This window comes from Lissotriton helveticus, chromosome 3_2 (assembly GCF_964261635.1).
Source record: "Lissotriton helveticus chromosome 3_2, aLisHel1.1, whole genome shotgun sequence".
Lineage (NCBI taxonomy): Eukaryota > Metazoa > Chordata > Amphibia > Caudata > Salamandridae > Lissotriton > Lissotriton helveticus.
The window spans coordinates 165,355,034-165,376,163 of record NC_136062.1 but is presented as its reverse complement, the minus strand read 5'-3'; positions in this window follow the sequence as shown (position 1 = coordinate 165,376,163).

Sequence of the window (21,130 nt, the reverse complement as noted above, 5' to 3'; positions counted from 1 at the left end):
GAGTGTGCTGTTATGAACCAGAGGATGGCAGTGGTGAACCAGAGGGTGGCAGTGGTGAACCAGAGAGTGGCAGTGGTGAACCAGAGGGTTGCAAGTGCTGAACCAGAGGGTGACAGTGGTTAGCCAGAGGGTGGCAGTGGTGAACCAGAGGTGCTGTGATGAACCAGAGGGTGGCAGTGGTGAACCAGAGGGTGGCAGTGGTGAACCAGAGGGTGACAGTGCTGAACCAGAGGGTGGCAGGGGTGAACCAGAGTGTGCTGTTATGAACCAGAGGGTGGCAGTGGTGAGCCAGAGGGTGGCAGGGGTGAACAAGAGGGTGGCAGTGGTGAACCAGAGGGTGGCAGTGCTGAACCAGAGGGTGACAGTGGTTAACCAGAGGGTGGCAGTGGTGAACCAGAGGTGCTGTGATGAACCAGAGGGTGGCAGTGGTGAACCAGAGGGTGGCAGGGGTGAACCAGAGGGTGGCAGTGGTGAACCAGAGGGTGGCAGTGCTGAACCAGAGGGTGACAGTGATGAACCAGAGGGTGGCAGTGGTGAACCAGAGGGTGCTGTGCCCATACACGACCGCAATGGTAACTTCGCCATGCAAGCGGCCCGCGAACACGCAAAAAGCCCCGCGAACACGCAAAAAACCCCGCGAACACGCAAAAATCCCCGCGAACACGCAAAAAAACAAAAATCCGCAAATTCGCACGAAGTCGCGGATTTTGCGGATTGCGAATTTGATTTCAAGCAAATTTGCGCAACGCGAATTCGCACATTTCGCCCATACTTAGTTCCTGCAAGCTCCTTGGGCAAAAGAGGCGATTCCTCAGACAACCTAGAACACACGTTACTTTCCTGCACCTTCACCTGCTCAGACAAAGCATGAGACTCTCCCAGTAAGTTGGAAATTTCCCAATCATCCACACACTCATCTGTGGAGGATCTTAAATCAAGCTGGGAGACTGTTCTTGCACACGGATTTCCAATTTGCTTGCCTGGGGCTTCACTTGCTCAGACTCCAAAAACACATCCACATCATAGGGAAAATCCACCTTTCCCTTCACACCTTCTGTGGAACTCACATTTGGGAAGGACTCAGTAGCTTTAACATGACCGTCTTTAACTTTTGCTATGTTCCTTTTGCTCCACCACTTTCTACCAGTAATCCTCTCTGCGTGCTTGCTAACTTAAACAAATTCAGTCTCAGGATAACATTTAGAACCCTCTCTCCTTAAACGGTCTTCTGACACAGACACGTTCTCCCACAACAAAATTCTCCTCATTAACTCGCTTAGCATCATCATACCTAACTTTATATATGGCTTGGCTCTCTTCCACACGTAGTCTCACTTGATCATGATCAGGAGTACAGTCATGAATGCCAGAATTGCCAATGACCCATTCAGGGGACAACTCATTGAAAAACTGTCTACCCCTCAACAGGGCGATGGGTGTTACACCAGTAGTGGAGTGTGAAGTATTATTGCAGAACCAATTTCTTTCACTCACCACATCCATCACCTGGAGCCCAGAAGAAACAGCAAGTTGTATGGAGTCCCTTCAAAATGCGATTTACCCTCTCCACCAAACCATATAGTGGACTATAGAGAGCAGTGATGAGGTGCTGGACCCCAAAATTTGTTAAGAAACTTGTTGATTGAAACAAATTGGACCCCATTATCTGAGACCAGAAATGCGTGAATACCTTCTAATCAAAAAAAATTTTTTAAATCGATCACATTGTCAGTATTAGGTTGTCTCAAAAATTTAAATGAGACCCACTTGGAAAAGTAGTCTACCACAGTCCAAATGTGTCTGTACCCACCATTCAAACCACAAATGGGACCGACAAAGTCTAGCACTAATTTTTCCCAAGGTCTGTGAGTGAGACTGACAGGACACAAAGGAGAATTATGAGTACGTAGAACCTTCTTAGCATGTCCACACTCTCTACATCTGCTCAAAATGGTCTCAACCAAATTGTCCATTCCAGGCCACCAGTAATATAGACGTAACCTCTTCTTGTTTCCAGTGATACCTACATGCCGGTTGTGAGCCAACGCAATAAAAATGTTCATAAAATCAGCAGGAGGAATGAGTGAAGTGCCTCTCATGATAAAAACACCTACCACACTCAACTCATCTTTGACTTTAAAGTAAGAAATTAACTCATCCCCAACTTGACCTTCTCTGGGCCATCCACTACAAATGAACCTCTTGAGAGTTGCTTGACATATACCGGATGCAGATGATTGTTCCCACTCTTGACAAGAAATGACATCTTTGTCTAAAACAAATCCATCCAGTAATCCCACACAATCCCCTTTTCTTCTACAATCACTACTGGAATTAGAAGGGCATCTAGACAGAAAATCTGCTTTAAAAAATGTTCCTCCTGGAATGTGCCTCATGGCGAAATTGTAATCATACAGCTTAGAAAACAGGTGTATCAACCTTGGACTAGCATTTCTTAACCCTTTGTCATTCCAAATAAAGACTAAGGGTTTATGGTCTGTAACTACAACACACTGTCTCCCCCACGGATAGGTTACAAAATGTTGGACACCCCACACACAAGCAAGTGCCTCCTCCTCAATGATGCTGTAATTCTTCTTCGCTGTAGAAAGTATTTGCAAGACAAATGGGACAGTGTCCTCCACACCGTCAACCATTTGACTAAGAATAGCACCAAGACCTAAATTGCTAGCGTCAACTGTAATGTAAGACATGACATTGTCTGTACAGGGTTTAAGAGCAGGTGCATTTATAATTAAATCTTTTATATTTTTGAAGGATTCCAGTTGTACACCCCCCCCAATGAACTTCACATTACTTCTGACCAGTTTCCTCAAGGGTTCACTTACAAGTGCAAAAGTTTGTACAAAGCGAGAGTAGTATTCACATAGACCCAAAAAAGACCTCAAGTGATCTTTATCAGAGAGTTGAGCACAATCGGAGGAGGGGGTGTACCTCTCCCGACCCGTAGTTCCGCCATTATTGGGACAACTAGAGAGGCCATTTTGGTGTGTGCGTGCTCTAGTCGTCCAAAGGCGTTCACACATAAACATGTGTGCTGCGCGGATGCTCTTGCCTATTGGGTCCGCTACTTTGTTTGTTTAATCTGACCTGCTTGGGTCGGTGCCCGCACCTTTGTATTTGCTCCTAAGTGCTGATAAATACCGCTTTGCTGTTTTAAATCTTGAATCTGACTTGCTCCTAATTGCAGCTATATACCGCATAGATGTCTTTAAATCTTGAATTTGACTCTTAATTTTTTATCACTGCTTTTACCGTGTTCTACTGCTAAACTGATACATAGCAAGCTCTAGGTTTAATACTGTGTCCCAAGTGCCTGTTTTACTCACCCCTTTGTTTTGAATTTGTCCTGTTGCTTCCTCTTGCATGCGGAGGAGGATGAGTTTCTCTACCGACCTGTAGTTCCGCCATTGTTGGGACGACTAGAGATGCCATTTTGGTAGGTGCATGCTCTAGTCATCCAAAGGCGATCACACCTAAAGATGTGTGCTGCGGGGACGCTCTTGCCTGTGGAGTCCCCTACTTTGTTTATTTAATCTGCCCTGCTTTGGTTGGTGCCCCCACCTTTGTATTTGCTCCTAATTGCTGCTATATACCGCGTTGCTGTTTTTAAATCTTGAATTTGACTCTTAAATTTTATCACTGCCTTTACCTTGTTCTATGGCTAAGCTGATACCTAGTCTACTCTAGGTTTAACACTGTGTTCCAAGTGCCTGTTTTGAATTTGTCCTGTTGCTTTCTCTTGCATGCAGAAGAGGGTGAGTTCCTTTCCCGACCTGTAGTTCCGCCAGCCTTCCCCCTGGGCCCCAGGACCACTAAAGACACCATTTTAGTGTGTGCGTGCTCTTGTCATGCAAAGGCGATCACACATAAAGATGCACATTGCACGGACGCGCTGCTGGCGCACCAAAGGGCAGCCTGTCTGCGCCTGTCAGCGTACCGGAAGTGTCAACCATGCTGCCCGAATTACTTCTCGCAGTAAACCGCTGCATATCCTGTGTGACAGGCATGAATTGTTATCACTCTACCCCTTGGTGTGTAATGGGTCTGTTAGGTGTGATGTCACGACTAATATGACCTTGGTATGCAATCTTTGTAAATTCTGCCTATCCCCAAGGCCTGCTCACCTCTCTCCCCTTACCAATGCCCTGAGTGATAGAAATAGGGAGCATACGATAAGAGCAGCTATGATCAATGCACGTTCGATCTCTAAACATTCAGAGGATATTTACGATCTGCTTAACTTCAACATTTCGAGAGTTGATTGACAATCTGAGAGAGGAGGCGGAGTGGAGGTGGTGTTTAAGGAAAATTGGAATTTCCAGCGCAATGAGATAAGGGAGCTAAGGGGAGGGAGAAGCCCTTGACTTCTGTATCACCATCTACCCAATCTCTCGCCGAGAGGTATCTTGATTTATAGGCCCCCCCGGCTCCGCTGGCCCCTTCCTCAAAACACTGGATGAGTTCATTATCCTGTGTAATTTATGATACTCTCACTTTGTACTCCCTGGGGACTTCAACATCCATATTGACATCTGTGAAGCAGGGGACACTCAGGAGTTTCTTGACTCCCTGAGACTTGCCCAACTTCCACAATGGGTTAGCTCACCTACCCACCGGGGCGGTCATATGCTGGATTTGATCCGTTCCAACTTCCCGATTACAGTTGAGCATCCCCTAACGGTAGCCTGGACAGATCATTTCCTGATCCACTTTTCTTGTCAAGCCCAAAGTGAACCCAAGCAGGCTCGATACTGCTCCGGTCTCCAAAGGATACCAACCCATAGAATTAACCCGGCAGGCTTCAGTCTTGTCCTAGCTGAATCACGTCCGGCTATAGCCAATGAACTGAATAAAGCCCTTGTAAATTTCACTAAGTGGATCCACCAGGCGGTAGAGCACCTTATCCCCGCTACTGGACGCAGATTTCTATGAATCGTCCTTCCAAGGGTTTTCCTGCTCCCTGAATGTTCAGAAACAGCATTGCAAAAGACTGGAACGCAAATGGAGACAGGAGTACTGTCCTTTAGCTAGGATAGCCCTAAGATGGGCTCAAAAGTCGTACTATGCCTCCATTGCTCATGCTAAAAGTCTATGTTGCGCGGAGCTTATTGCCCACTCAGGTAACAATGCCAAAGACATTTTTAACATTGTGCAAAGCTTTCTCTCCCCAAAAGCTGAGTCTAGCTCCCACTCCCTATCGCTTGCCTGGTGTGAGGAAATATCTTGTTTCTTCATCAACAAGGTCCGTGTACTTCAATCAAATTTTGATACTAGTAATAGCCAACCAGCGGTGAGCACTCCTCCTGATCAGTCTCCCTCTGCTTCTTCAGCTACTCTGCTAGCTTTCGATACTATACCCAGGCAGGACTCTGAGCAGCTCTCAGCTACCTTAAATCCAGCTTGCCTGCTGACTCCTGTCCAGCTAAATAGCGGTTTCCCGAGCCAAGATTCTAGTTAATGGAAAAACTGGAAAACCTGAAAGTTTGGCCGTACAGCCGTTGTGCATGCCTTTACTGTTTCGGGCAGTATAATTACCATGACTAGTCATCCTCCTTTTTAAAGGGTTCAACTTCAACCGGGATTGGCTCTTTAGATGGGTTACCGCAATGCGGTATAGATGGGTCATTATATTAAAGGCCACACTAGTAATCCGACTTATGTATACTTAATGTTTCAGAAACAATTGGATTAACACCATTGGATTAACTCTACTGGATGTGCTGTTTATTGGCAATATAGGCACAAGATTCCGATGCCTATCAGGGTGAGTAACACTCCAACCCTGATAAAGAAAGAAACCACTCCCTTTTAAATAATCACTCTCACACACAATCCCCCTTTCTTTTTTTAATTTATTTTCAGATTGTGCACATTTAATTCAAGCCTCCCCGTCTTGAAAAAGACCCGCCGCGACCACCTAAAGGGGCGCTGAAGGGTTGAAACGTCGACGTAATTCTTAGGTTCAGGATGACCCGGTTTCCACAACAAAGGATGAAACTGTGGTTATAAATTGAACTCTGGCCTCTCTTGTATATAGGATTTTAGACATAACCATTGTTTGTCATTTGTATATATTGTGCACCTATTCACTATTTCCCTTTGCACAAATGTCACAAAATTGTATTTGGAATATAAATTGATTGCATTTTTTGATATAAACTAAACAGCTCGATACGGAATGAAGTAATTCTGATATATAAAAAATTGAGCAATATTTGATGGTTGTTTTGGGGTTTTTTGCTTTCGTGTGTGTTGAGAGTACAATTGGATGCATTACATGTACTGTAGTTTGGAAATAATTGCAGGTCCACCCGACAGAACCATTTTTTCTTGAATTACAGCTAAATTGCTTGCCAGGGCCTCTCAGGTGATTAACCCAGAGATGAACTGTTAGACTTGGCATTTTTCTGCGTGTTTCCCTGAGTTTTTGCTTTCTGACCTCCCGGTTTTAACTATGTGTTAGAAATGGGATTTCTGGTTGGCAAAGCCAGGCAGAAACCACCACTCTAGTCAGGGGTTTACAGTCCAAAGATAACCCCTGCCCCACCCCTTGGTAGCTTGGCACGAGCAGTCAGGCTTATCTTGGAGGAAATGTGTAAAGAATTTGCGCACGCACACAGCAAAAACATCCCAGGCATACTACAAAAGGTACTCCACACATGGTTATATAAAAATAGCCTTTGTATTCTCATAACACATTAGAATAGTAAACACATAACCTACACTGTGCCAACTGGCACGGGCAATATTCACAAGGGATTATTTACACATGACAGGGCCACATGGGCCACTGTCAGGATCTGCACTTAGCAGAAATTTGGAAAAGTAAAATAGATTATAAACATACCACCAGTAAACACTGGTAATCACTGCCCTTAGCATCAGCCTGTGCCATAAACTAAATTATGCACAGTATCACACCAGTCTAAATAAATTAGACCCTAACCACCTAAGTATAAATCACAATACGGGCGTCCCTCAGACAGTGAAACATAATCTCACTAGCATAACCACATGAAATGCAAAGCATCCTCATAATCATAAACCATATGTAGAGGTATCCAACAGGGTGCGTAAAACATACTAAATGCATTACATTTCCTTGCACTACATCGTATGAGCACATCAATCACATTAGGGCCTTGTGCCCAATACATCTGCCAGTCCCCCTGGCCAACTGGCAATCTCCAAAGGGGGTTAAATGCCCTGTGTTCAGAATGTCAGGGCGCGCTGCCTAGACAGCGACAGTCAGGGGTGCACCATCTGAGCAAACCTAAACGTTGCAGCTGGCACTAAGTGCTGCACAGCTGTGCAGGGATGGGGCAGAGGAGTGCATCTCACTCCTAACTCACAATCCATGTCCCCCAAAAAATTGCGCCTAAACGGTGCTGCTGCCCACTACTTGCTGGGCAGCTGGGGATCTCCACATGAGGCCTGGCACCACTGTGCCGCTTCTGTCGCTCTCAGGGACTCTCTCAATGCTGCAGAAATGTGGGAACCACTGTGCCACACCATGGGTGAAAACATGGCCCCTCTGGGCCTTCAAGGAAATAATTGCGCCCATCGTTGGAGCCACACGGGGCTCTAAAAATAAGGTTCCCTGGGATGTGCCAGCTGCCCTCTAGCAAGCGCGGCAGCTGTAAATGATACTAGGGAACTGGCACACGGTGCCCTCTGGCCCCACAGGGCTTTTAAATGAGCTTGCCCCCTCGGTGGAGTCACGTAGGCTCTGAAAACAATTGCCAAATGTAGGAGCTACCCACTGCTAGACGGGCCACTCTTGACTGACACAGGGCACTCACTGGCCCCACACGGAACCTCCACGCCTTAGTCATCCTCGCTGGGGCGGCCCTCAGGCAGGCGGGGCCGCCCATCACTGTCAATGCGCCTGAAACTGGCACCAACACACAAAGCCCCAACGCCACTCACCAGGTAGGGCTGCTCGTGGGCGGCGGTCTTTCCTCTACATCCGGGCTGCTGTCACTGGTTGGTGCCGTCTCCACTCTGGGGACAGCGCAAGACTCTGCCTAAAGGGCTCCCCTCACTCCTGGGAACCCCGCCATACAACACCGGGCGCCAGATGGGGCGCATCTTCACCCGGTCCCTCATCTTGGGACCGGGACTTTGGCAATAGAGCCAGCGAGGATCTGCGCAGCTTCTCCCCGGCCGGGGGGAAGCGGAAGTGGAGAACGCGAGGCTACGGCTTGCGTCGTTGGCCCTGCCCACCTTCAGGCAGACAGCTTTTGGGTCGCACTAGGCAGCAGCCTGGCAGCAACTTTCTGCGGTCTGGGCTGCGGCGGTGAGATGCGGGTTGGGCTGTGATGCAAACAACGAAACATGGGCAAAGTCGCGGGGTGGGCACCGGGCATGAAAACATAAAAACAAGGCCAAATCTCGCGGGGTGGGCACCCGCGCAACTAAAAGGCAATTAAACGGGGTGCCACACGCAAGGCCGCCATCACGTCGGGGGGCCCTAAGCAGGGGAATCCCCATCCAGCAGCACCGCGCAGCCCCGGGGCAACGATGCTCCAGTGCCCCAGGGGAATGCAAGCAGCACGCTCCTTGTGGTAAAAAAGAGCCAGGTGCTCCCAAAGCAAAGTCAGCCCTCCTAGGGCTAAAAGGAATCAAGGTCAAGGCTCTAGGGCATAGGAATGTAGCAGACAGCTCCCCACAAAGGAAAGTCCTCCAGGGCCAGGGCTGAAGGGTCCCAGGAAGAAGTCTTCTAGGCATCCAGGGGCAGGGCAGGGCCCAGGGAGGCAAGCCTTCCCCTGGGCCCCAGGAGCAGCATGCCCCTGGTAGATTCAAGTCGCAAACAAGAACATATTCATTGGGTCACGGCCCCTCTTTTTGCAGCTAAATCCATTATCTCAAAGGTGCGGGCAAGGGGAGAACCAGCTACAACTGGTTCAGGGGAACTCCTGAGCACTTTGCTTTGCTCAGCCCCTCTCTCCTATTCACAAGACAGGCCAGGGACATCAGACGCACCACAGGGGGTGGAACCAGCATTGTGGAGGGAAGGCACAGCCCTACTCAGGTCCCAGGTGCAACTCCTCCCTCCCATCTACATGCAGATTTCCCTATTCACCACCGGGCAGACTCACCCTGGCTCCTGGAGCCAAGCACACCAGCCAGCCCCTGTTACTCACAAGCCAGACAGGCAATTCACATCACACTGCACAAAGAAATGCCAACTTCTAAAAGTGGCAATTCTCCACTAGCCTCAATCAATCTGCGCACACCATTGTGCAGCATTTATTCTCACAAGTCCGCACATACCAAACTCGCCCCTTCACTCCTCTCACATCAGGAACTACCCGGGACACACATATCCCCCATGCATTCCTATGGGAGGGCAGGCCAGTCTCACCACACATACACAGAGAGCACGCGCACTTTACACTGGACCACAGCGAAAAAGTGCGCAGAGGCCTAAAATCACCAACACCAGGTTACAGAAACAGACTAGGAGAACGCAAAATGTTTCAAAGTGAACCTGCCAAAAGGGCCAAGTCCAACACTATGTTTTTGCTGGCATAGTGTTTCTGCACACTTTTCTGACTACTGATCAGTGGTAAAGTACTAATGCTCCTGTGGTAAATTGTGTTATGGATTGGTGTTTCCATGATTGAATATTTGATTTGCTTGTTAGTCCCTAGTAATGTGCAATGAGTGTGCCAGGGCCTGTGAATCAAATGCTACTAGTAGGCCTGCAGCACTGATTGTGCCACCCACGTGTGTAGCCCTGAAAAGGTAACTCAGACCCACCATTACGGAGTCTGCGCGCAGTTTGGAACTGCCATGTCAACTTGGCCAGTGTGCACACTTGCCAGTCCCTCACCTTTCCTTTTCTTATATGTCAGCCACCCCTAATGTAGGCCCAAGGTTCCCCTGTGGGCGGGGTGCGGTGTATGTGAAAGGTAGGACATGCCCTGGTGTGGCATGTCCGCATAGCGAATTACAGGCAATTTCACATTTCGCTATTGCAAGGCTACCTGTTTGCTATAGGACAGAAGAGGGAGTTGTTTATAACATCTTATAAACATAACTGACCCGGGAAATTAGGTAGGAAAATCAAGTTTAGTATGCCTGAACTCAGAATCTATAGATGCATCTTATAGTTAAGGTGATTTTTACATTCTGTGTTTGAAAATACCACTTTTAGAAAGTAGGTATTTTCTTGCTCAGTCAGCCCATGTGCCTCTGCTGGAATGTGTATTGTCTGTCTGGGTTTTTTGTTGACAAAGGCTGGGGAGCAGGAGTGGCTTCAGATAGTCTAGGTGGGTCAGGAAAGGGCTGAATAGACCTGGGCTGCAATTGGGGAAGGCGGAGGAGTTTTCCTTGCACCTCAAAGGGCCTGGTCTGCCTCTGACCATGCCATCTGCACCTCCTGCCAGGAAGTCACTCCAGAGAAGGTAGAACTAGTTCTGGCTGGGCACAGATACTCTCTGCCTAAGAGATCAAAAAAGTTTGGGATATAAATGCTGGGGCCCAGATCCCTGCACTTTAAAACTCTTTTGGATCAAGAAGACTGCCATGAAGAGCTGGAGAAGCTGTGAGGAGGAACTACCACTTTGCTGTGTGCTTTGCTGTGTTGGCCTGCAGTGGCTGAATCTGTCTTGAGCAGTGAAAGGACTGGACTGAACTTTATGCAGTCTACTTTTGTGAGTTTCTCCAATGGCTTGAGGTAGAGCTTGCCCCCTGTTTAAGAAGTCTCAGGAACAGCAAAGACTTCAAGCTCTTCTGCTCTCAGCACTGGGGACTGTGGGGTATATTATCAAGGGGGTTTATCTCCGCTTTTTTGGCTTTAAAAGCCAAGAAAGCGGAGATAAAATTATCTCCCTATTACCTAGCTGTCGCTAACACCAGTTAGCGACAGCTAGTAGGAGATAGCGACCATCTTGGGCCCCGCTTTGCATGTCAGTGAAATTTATCACTAATGACATGCAAAGTGGGCGTGCCAAGATGTTAGTGACTGGAAACAGTCGCTAACATCGCTATCTCCTATTACCAACTTTTGGAGATATTCGCGCTAAGCGCGATTATCTCCAAAAGATAACACCTGCCCCTGAGCAGTTCTTAGGCATGTTATCCAATGGTAGGTGGATAACATGGCTAAGAGCATTAGCTCGGTAATGCATGAATATCGCTGACTTTTCAGCGATATTCATGCATTTCAGCTGATTTTTATCGCTTAGGAGATAAACCTTGATAATAGCAAGGTTCCTTAGCGATAAAAATCGCCGCAGCTCGGCAATAAAAATATTGCCGCTAAGCCTACATAGCGATAATTATCGCTAGTTGTTGGTAATATGCCCCTGTGTGTTTTGTGCTGCAACAGAAGAAATAGCAACCCAATGTCGTATACGACGCCACTGCCAATTCCATGTCCTGAAGGCACCGCAGAGGGCACTGCCACAATGCCGCACAGTGACCCTGGTCTCACCAACGCCACCTGCTGACGCTGCCACCGAGCAGCTGCTTGCACTGCAACCTGTGGGCACCGCACTTTGTACCACCTCACTTCATGACAACACCTTGGGCTCCCCGACGATGACGCTCCACACCAAAATCGATGCCGCTGCCTGCACCTTGGTTCGAGAGCACCGATCGCAAAGTTACATGACACACCGCCCTCATCCCGTACCGCAGCCTTGGCCTACTGACGCCGGTGCCATCGACTCCAGACGACAGCACTCCAGCAATGACGACGTCGCTGCTTGCACCACGACCTGCCAGCACTACGACGAGCACCACATTCACTTCGCACCTCAACCCGGTTTCACCGACGACACCATCTGATGCCACCACCGAGCCCCTGACCACACAGAGACCTTAGGGCCTTACACGCCGCACCGTTGCACTTTGCCCCACAGCACCCAACACCTGCCGACGCCAGCGCTCCTGACTTCAACAGAGAGGAGTACGATCTGCAACCTGTGTGACTTCGAGGGCCTCGACGACTCCTGCACTGACCTCCAGAAGGGACGCCTGCAGACGCTCAACAAGAGGTCGCCGACGACCTGCATTTCTAAAAGGTACTGTATGCGGATCTTTTCGACACCGTAGCTGGCATGGGATGCTGAGGTCAGCCAGAATAGTTTGGTTTTGTTTGTTCATGACACTGTGATAGCCCCAGATGGAGCTATTGACTTCAAGGAACTGTTTTTCAAGGTTATTTTGATAACTGAAGATTTCTAAGTACTGTATTGTGGATTTTTATTGTTTTTGGTCTCGTCTTAAGTATATAAAAATATTGGATATTTTTCTAAACTGGTGTGGTGTCCTTTTGTAGTGCTTACACTGTAATACTCTTGGTTATGTGGAAATGCTTTACACACTGCCTCTAAGATAAGCCTGACTGCTCGTGCCAAGCTACCTAGGGGGTGAGCAGGGGTTATTTTAGGAGTGTAACTCCTTTATCCTGACTAGAGTGGTTCTTTCTGCCTGGCTTTGGCACATGCCCTAGCCTACTAAAAATCCAATTTCTAACATGAACTTACTTCTTAACTTATCATCAGCCATAGTACCACCTGCTTAGAAATGAGCAAAAATCCTCCCTTTGCTGAAAAAAACTGTTGCTTGATCATAATCACCCCTCCAGCTATTGCCCTATCTCTCTTCTCCCTGCTGTGACGAAAATGCACAAAAAGCAAGTTAATAAACAGTTGTTTGAATATGTCGAACAACATGGCTTTCACCATCTGGCTCTATCAGTATAGCACTGAATCGGCTCAGCTCGAAGTCTCTGAGGCCATCCAGGAAACTTTAGATGCAGGAGGTAGAGCTGCACTGGTCTTACGTGATCTGTCGGCCTCGTTTGACTGCTCCTTGCTCGTCTCCAGTAAGTTGGAGTATCAGGGTCGGCATGTCAGTGGCTAAAATCTTATCTGGAATTCCTTGCGGTACCCATGTGGTCAGAGACTGGAAAGTGTGGAAAAACAGCCAATCTTTAACGAATACCAAGGCTGTTTGGCGCAAAGTGCCTCTAATTCCCAATATCGATATTTACCAAATAAAGAGACAGGCGCTGGCAACTGGACGGAAAAGAACAGGTTTATTACTCCAAAGGAGAACACGTTGACGCAGACACACAGAATGTCTTTGGGAGATGCTCTAACAATTTCTCTGCTGCCCTCCTTTTTATACCATGTTCAGTAACTTTATTAGTGGTCAAACATCCTAGGAATTCCTGCCTCCAGCCGGTTCCCACACAGACCCACCAGCTGTCGTTCCCCCTCCCAAATCTAACAGATGATTGCCATCTTGCAGCTGGACATTCCAGCAGGACATAAAAGTGTGTGGGATCGGTCAGATCTAAAGTTTGTGCAAGTGATAAGATCAAGCATTTCTGTTTGTGTAACAATGTCTTGCTGTGTGGAGGCAATAAAGTATGTCCGCAAGGCTTGGTTTACAGCCTGGGACCGGATCAAGTGGCCAGGTGCAGTTGGGGGTTATCAGAAGGCCTGGCTCATGTGCAGGGGATGAAAGGACAAATGTGTTTTAGGGTGGGAAGTGGCTCCGGGGCTTTGTCAGGCTGACAAGGTTTTACGACCTTAGTGCATTTGGTCATGCTGAATCAGGGCACCGGGGATGGTTGCAGGGTCAGGGTGAATCATGGGTGACTTGCAAAGCGCGAGATGTCCGCGGCACCTAAAATGGATGCCGTTTACGTGTGGATGATGGCTTCTTGTTAGGCAAGATAACGCTGGTGATGTTCATGCTTGTCGATTACTTTCTAACAGAGGAGGCTGAAAATGGTGGAATCCAGATTTGCTGCGTTCTGCATATGGAAGCAAAAAGAAGATTAGAGAAATACTTTGGGAAACAAATTAAAATAGTGATGCACCGTCATACATTTTTTTTTCTACCACAACAAACATAGCAGTTAGTAGATCAACTGGTAACAAGAATGAGAGAGTTAGCCATAAAGTGCGTTTTTCGGAACAATGACTGATCAGATGATTAGAGACCAGTTTATAATATACTGCCAAAACAAGAGAATGCGAGAGAGTGACTGTGGGCTGCAAGGTATCCAATGTTACAGGAAGCAATAACAATTGCAAAAGTAGGGACAAGTCCAACATATGCATGAAGGAAATGCAGCAGCAGGTAGATAAACGGGAAGTAGGAGTTAATGTAGTAAATAAGAAGGAGAATTTCAAATGTAAACAAACTATAGTGGGTAGACAGTTGGTGGAGAAGCCTAAGGAAAAAGTGAACAGTAGTGTGAGAACAGAATTTAGAGGGTGTTTTAGAAATGGGGGTCTCTAATTGGCAGATGTTTGCACCTTAATCCATGTAGGGACCCTTGCTTCTAGTCAGGGTAAGGGAGTTACAACTTCCTTCAACATTTTTAAAGAGACTTGGAATAAAACATGTACACACATCATTGTACACTCCCCAAGGAAATAGTATGGTTGAGTGGGTGAATCGCATGGTCAAGGGTACTAACTATACAGACCGAATGGTGGGAAGAATGTGAATAGAGCAGTGGAGAATTTGATGTGGGCATACAATACCACAAAGAATGGAGCTACAGATAAACACCCTTCAAGAGAATGAGAGGAAGAGAAGCACAGATAAAGTCATCGCCTCAGTGGTTGAGGGAGAGTGGTAAAGTTCGGGAAGAAAGAAGGGAAATGAAAAAATTGAAGAATTGAAGCAGGGGATTTTGTGAAGATTAAGTTTTGTAGAAGAGGAGATGGAGCAAACACGTTTTCTAATCCCATGGGTGTGGGGATGTACATGATTGGCATGTTGTTTTGAAGAATTGGCATTGTATTGCAGGCAGGGTGTTCAATCTAGCAGGAAAAAGGAAGGCAGGGAAGGAATGGAGCAGAATGGTAGTGGTTACATGATGATGGATGATGAGGAGATGAGAAGGAGAGGAGGATTGGTAGGTAGATGTGCAAGAGGAGAGGGAGGAAAGACTCATGAGGGAGACAAGGCTAATGGAGTTTGACGTGTAATCAAAAAACATAGCAGACAACATTGTGTGCTGTTTAGGCTTCACGATTATTTTCTGCAATTAATTATATGTCGCTTTAGGGTCCTCTAAGACACAGTTAATGTCAGCCATCATCAGTTGTACTCTACAGTTAAAGGAGGGCTAGGTTCAGCAAAACTTCTTGTAGTATAGTGAGCGAAACGCTGTCAGCACCAGTGTTCCCTGTAAACTTTGTGCCTGCGCACCTACGCACCTCAGTGACCCCGAGTGCGCAGTGTCCTGAGTGAAGAGCGCACACATCCCAGGAGAGCATCCACGAAAAACTGTAAATTTCAGGTTCCAGGGTCGAGTTTGAAAGCAAGTGTCTCCTGCACTTGCTACTTTTCTTTCTTAATGGGCCATTGCTGCGGGCTGATTGTGGGCCATTGTGAAAATATTCCTGTTAAGTGCAGCGCAGTAGGGTGCTGCAATTAACAGGAATACATTCACAAGTGCCGACAATCAGCCCGCAGCCACGCTCTATTAAGAAAAGGCATGCATCAAGTTCAAAAGCACGACGTGTAAAGCGCACGTCGTGCTTTTGGGCTTGCTGCATTTCTTCTAATTTCCCACAATCAGCCTGCAGCCTTGCTGTATTTGGCTCTCCAGTGAGTACCACCACAGAGGCTGCTGGACAGTCTCAGTTTGGTGGTGCCTGCTGCCTGTTATGGCCTGTGTTTTGTATGTAGCACAATTGTCTTTCATGACCTGTTGGTTACACCCACCCACCCCCACATCGGTGGAATTAGATTGATGATCAAAGTAGTTAACCTACTTAATACATATATACATTTTAGGAGTTTGTTTTAAAACCAGGACATATACTTTTTTTTGTTTTTTTGTTTGTATAAGCTTTATTCGAGACAGTTCTCATAAAAGCACATAAAATCAAAACAGTTACACAATAATATGTAGTTACAGAATAAAAATACATTAAACATGGAGTACAGCTCATACTACTTTTACTTATAAAAACCATTTATACCGATGATGTTACATAAAACATTATTAAAAGGAATACCTAATTACCTGCTACCCCCCAAGGACCGTCGTCTAATTGCCCAAGCCCAACCCAGGTATTTAGCTACCCCTATGACTATCGAATCCTGGTTTGTTGTACGTAGGATTCTTAGAGCCACTGCACTGTCTCGTGTCCCCAGGTTTTTACATACCGGCGAGAGCCATTTTCTCCTCGGATTTGCGTAAGCTTGACATACGAAGAGGAAATGACCTATGCTCTCCTCAGCATTTTCACATGCTGTACATAAGTTGTTGGTGGGTCTGTGCCAGCCAGATGTCAGTTTCTTAAGGGGGATAGAACCTGATCTAAACTGAAAGACAAGTTTCCTGTCCATAGGTACCGTGATGTTATCCCAGTAATTTTCTAGGACTGGAAGGATTTTTGTCTCCAGGAAGCGGCCAGACATAGAGTCAGCCCTGGTGTCTTTCAGCATCTTGCCACCCACCCAATCCCAATATTGTTCTTTGAGGGCTTCTTTACTAGGGAAGATCTCTCCCTCGGGGTTGTTCCAAAGATTTGAAAACCCTAGATTTACTAGCATGGTCTTCAGGTGTTTTAACCATTTTATCTTATGGAAGGTATCTTCCTTGATTATCCATAGAAAACCCTCAGCATATTGTCTTATTTCTGGAGTCGTCCAGAGGCGTCTCCAGTAGAGGACTGGGCGTAATCGGGCTCTGTCTACAATGGTACGTCTACCCAGCTCCAGAAACAATGGGATTAGGGGGGTGCTCTGTGGGAGTCCTGTAATCCCGCGCATGAACCTATTCTCGGAAGTCTGAAGAGCCACTAGACTATCCCAGGCCCATAGCTCCGCACCATATAGAGTGGCACCCAAAACCTTCGCATCATACACTGTTGTTGCGGGTTTTATAGGTTTTGTTTTGGATTTACGGTGCTCCCCCCTTAGAGCACCTGAAAGCTGCTCGTGCTTTAAGACCACTTTATCCACATGATGCATCCAGCCAATACCCTCTGCGATCTGTACACCCAAATACGTGAATTCAGTAACAATATCTAGCCTACTGCTATTTAGGGTTACCTTGGGATAACTCCTGCGCCCTGTGGAAAAGGCCATTAGTTTTGTTTTTCCCACATTTGCCTCTAGCCCATGCTCCATGCAAAAAGCCTCGAAAATGTTTAATGCATGTTGCAGCCCCATGGGGGTCTTAGACAGAATAAGAGTGTCGTCAGCGAACATCAGGATCGGAACCCTGGTGTCCGCTAACGATGGGGCATCTACACTAGCCTTCAACATTCTCTCGACGATACCGTTAATAAATAACGAGAAAAGTAGAGGGGCCATGGAACAGCCTTGTCGGACTCCCCTTTCCACAGGGAAATCCGCTGTTGTCTCCCCGCTTCCACCCCACTGGACTCTGGCGAAGTTGGATTCGTGCAGTCGCATGATCAATGTTAGCAGATCAGCAGGAATCCCCAGCTTTTGAAGAACCGACCATAGCTTGTACCGGGGGACTAAGTCGAACGCCGCCCGCAGGTCGACAAACGCGACATACAGGCAGCCCCTTCCCAGTACAACGGTCTTCCACCGCAATATGGTGAAGCGGAAGACCTGATCGATGGTACTGGTTGCTCGCCTGAATCCCGCTTGGTATGGAGAGAGGGCGTTGTTGTCTTCTACCCATTCCATAAGCTGGTTTGTTACCATTCTCCCAACTACTTTCTGTATGGTGGCTATTAAGCTTATAGGCCTATAATTAGCTGGCAGTGAGCGATCGCCCTTTTTGTGGATTGGGATAATGGTTGCACCCTTCCAAATGTCTGGGACCTCTGCCCCCTTCGCTAGGGCATTTACTACAAGGAGAGTATATCTCGCCCATCTAGTTACGTCGTGTTTGAAGATATCGGGGGGAATACCATCTGGACCTGGCGCCCTCCCGCATTTCGCGGAACAAATGGCAATTTCCGCTTCTCTGAGGGAGAATAGGTTATCGGTTGCATAAACCGGTATTATACTATCAGCTGCCATGGGATGGTTACCTTTCGCATACTGTGGTCCAAAATAATCAACCCAAGCTTCCTCTGCTACGTTATTGTCTGGCTTCGCAGGACCTGCTCCACTACCCCACTTGATGATTTTCCAGAATAACATTGAGTCTTTATTATCAGAGGCCTCTTTTAATTCTGCCCAGTGGTCTTCGTCCCATTTCTTTTTGGCACGATAGATGGCTAATTTGTACAGTTTCCTATTCTTTATCACTGCAGCGCGGTCCCTGTTCCTTATGGCTTGTCCCAGGTCTAGACGTGCTGTTCTACAGTGATTGTCAAACCACCTGCCCACTTCCTTAGCTTTCTTCCCTTTCCTTTTTTTGATAAAAAAACATGGTCTCAGGAGGGAGAATAACTTATTGTGGATTTCGGTGATGCCACTGTCCCCTGGAACCACTGGAACCGCTGCTTCCATCGCGGAAATTGCACTATCAACCTCATTACTGATGTAAGTCATAGTGGCCTCATTTGCCAGTACCTTGGGCCATTTTAACCTGCGCTCATCGTTACTCATTACAGGGGTTTCATCATATGTCTCTAAAGGTTTTCCTGCACCAGTATTCCACCACCTGTGGGTCACACATAGGGGGTTGTGGTCACTTTCAACCCGGGGCCTAACAGCCATATCGACAACCCCGTTCCACAACTGGAGACTACACAAAATGTAGTCAATTCGGCTCCTATTGATACCATTGTCAAAAGTGTAGCTGCCCTCCTTGTCCCCAGGTGTCCTCCCATTCAGTGCTCTTAAACCATGTTCCATACAAATTCCATTTAGTAATAAGATCTCTTTTGTCCATCGCTTCACAGGTTTTAGGCATAGAGATGGTACTCCCCAGAGATTGTCCTCTTCACTCTCCAGGAGGTCGTTTGTACAGTCCAAAGGTTCAAAAGTCCTGTTTAGGTCCCCAACAATTATCATTACACTTTCCTGGGAATTGGCCTCAATGGCAGCAGACAACAGCTCAATAGTGGGTAAATTGGTTACATTATTACCTCTCGCATAGACATTATATAAGTCTATTGGTTGGCCCTTAGCTACGGGGATTCTTAATGCTTGCAGATCACTATCTCCCAGGTCCAGCATTTTGATGTTGATGTGCAGGTCCTGTCTAACCCAAACAGTTAGGCCTCCCTTGGGCCGCCCTCTTCCCCCTTTTGAAGCAGGTATACAATAATTCAGGTAACCTAGGCAAAAGAGGGGATCACAAGCCCAGGTTTCTTGGAAACAACAAATGTCAAAACCACTTATGAAATTCACCCAGGATTGGGAATCCAACTTGCTAGCCAACCCGGCAACATTCCAAGATAAAAGCGTACCTATGCCAGCATTTGTCCCGTCTCGAGCATTAATGGATGGGAATACTCGGGCTAACATTGGGCTTTCCGTAGGACTGGTCAGCCTTTCTAGGTCATCTATTGGATCGACAGTCAAGTCAACTATTGCTGGGTATGTTGTCATAACATTTGTACTTAGGGTTCCCAGCCTAAAACCACCTTCTTCAGCCAAACCCCCCGTCTCGATATTGTTGACCGATAGGTTTGTAACAATTGTATTACCATAAACATCAAATGGCCCTTTTGGCTCGTTTATAGTCCCACCTATACTATCTATACTGGTTTGTCAATATCCCCATCCCGGGTCCTGCCATCCTACATGGGGGTTGTAATATGTATATAAGGTATGATTATGACCAACAGGACGAGGTGGTAAAGGATTGACTGGCCATGATACAGTAGGGGGGATTATGGGTTCATTGAGTAGGCTAGTCGTTACACTTGTGGATCGGGGGTAAAAAAAGGTGAGGTCCAGAATGCCGATACCACCCTTGTTTGTTCCCCATCCCTGCCTTGTTATCCATCCCACCACCCTTGGGTCTTGAAAATTAAGCACAATACAATCCCCCCCCAAGGTTTTTGGTGTGTATCCCATCCAATCTATTCTCCTTGCCCCTATTATTAGCCCGTCGATATCACCAGGCAGAGGACGGTTTTCCTTTAACCAGTGCATGGTCTTGTTTTTAAGCATCTGGAATGTTTCTCTCTGTCCTGGAGGTAATGGTGGTACATTGATAAGAACTGCCACGTAGGGGAAGGAGTCTGGGGTGAGATTAATTGGGGGTTTTCTATGGAGTGGCTTTGCCAAGGGCGGTGGGATAGGTTTGGGAACTTGGGGGACATGTTGGGGGGCAGGCTTCTGCGCCTGTGGTTTGTTATTTGTTTGGGACGATACTAAAGTTTTACCTACCATCGGGCATACGTTAGCCCTATTCCCTCCCCCCGGGATGTTTGGAGCTATCTGTGTGCTATTAGTTACATTTACAGGTGTTGGTACTTTACCCACTTGGTGACACGATATAGCCACAGCATTCACAGCGGCCGGTGGATTTTGTGTCTGGGGCATTGTGGGCTGTGTAAGATGTGTTATGGTCGACTGAGATGGTTCAGGACCAGTGGTCGCGCTCTCAGCTCTATCTAAGGTTTTTACAGTAGCTTTGGCTGTAGGTTTACTTTGTTTTGAAGGTAAAGGAGAGTTATTTCGGGGGTTTCTTCCCTTATCCTGGATAACAGGGTTGTTAATGACCTGAGGATTTGTATTCGCTTCCACCCTATTTGCTTTAATCAGAGATTTTGTTGAATAGAAATTGTCTAATGTTATCTGTTCAAAATGATTTAGCCTATCTGCAAGCTTGGCAATTCTATCCTCAATAGGGGTAAGTAGTAGTCTAAACAATTTTTCCAATTCTGGGAGTACATTTGCAAGTGATAGAGCATTTTCTTTACATAGTACATTGGAAACAGTACAAGAATTGTCCACTTTGTCTTGGCAATCCAGGGATACAAGAATCGTAGGTGTGACACTTTCTGTACTTTGAACTTCTTTGGTAACAACCTTTCCAATGTTCGCGAGTTTGTGTAACTTCCTGAATTTTTGTGGGGGTTTGACGGCCTTTTTACATTTTTTTACAGAAGCTGTCTGTTTCCTTTTGGACCCAATTTTGGGATGGGCCAATGTAACCTGGAGACCAGAGTCAGGGTGCAGTGTAGGTTGCGATTTACTACCACATGGATTATTTGAATCTATCGCA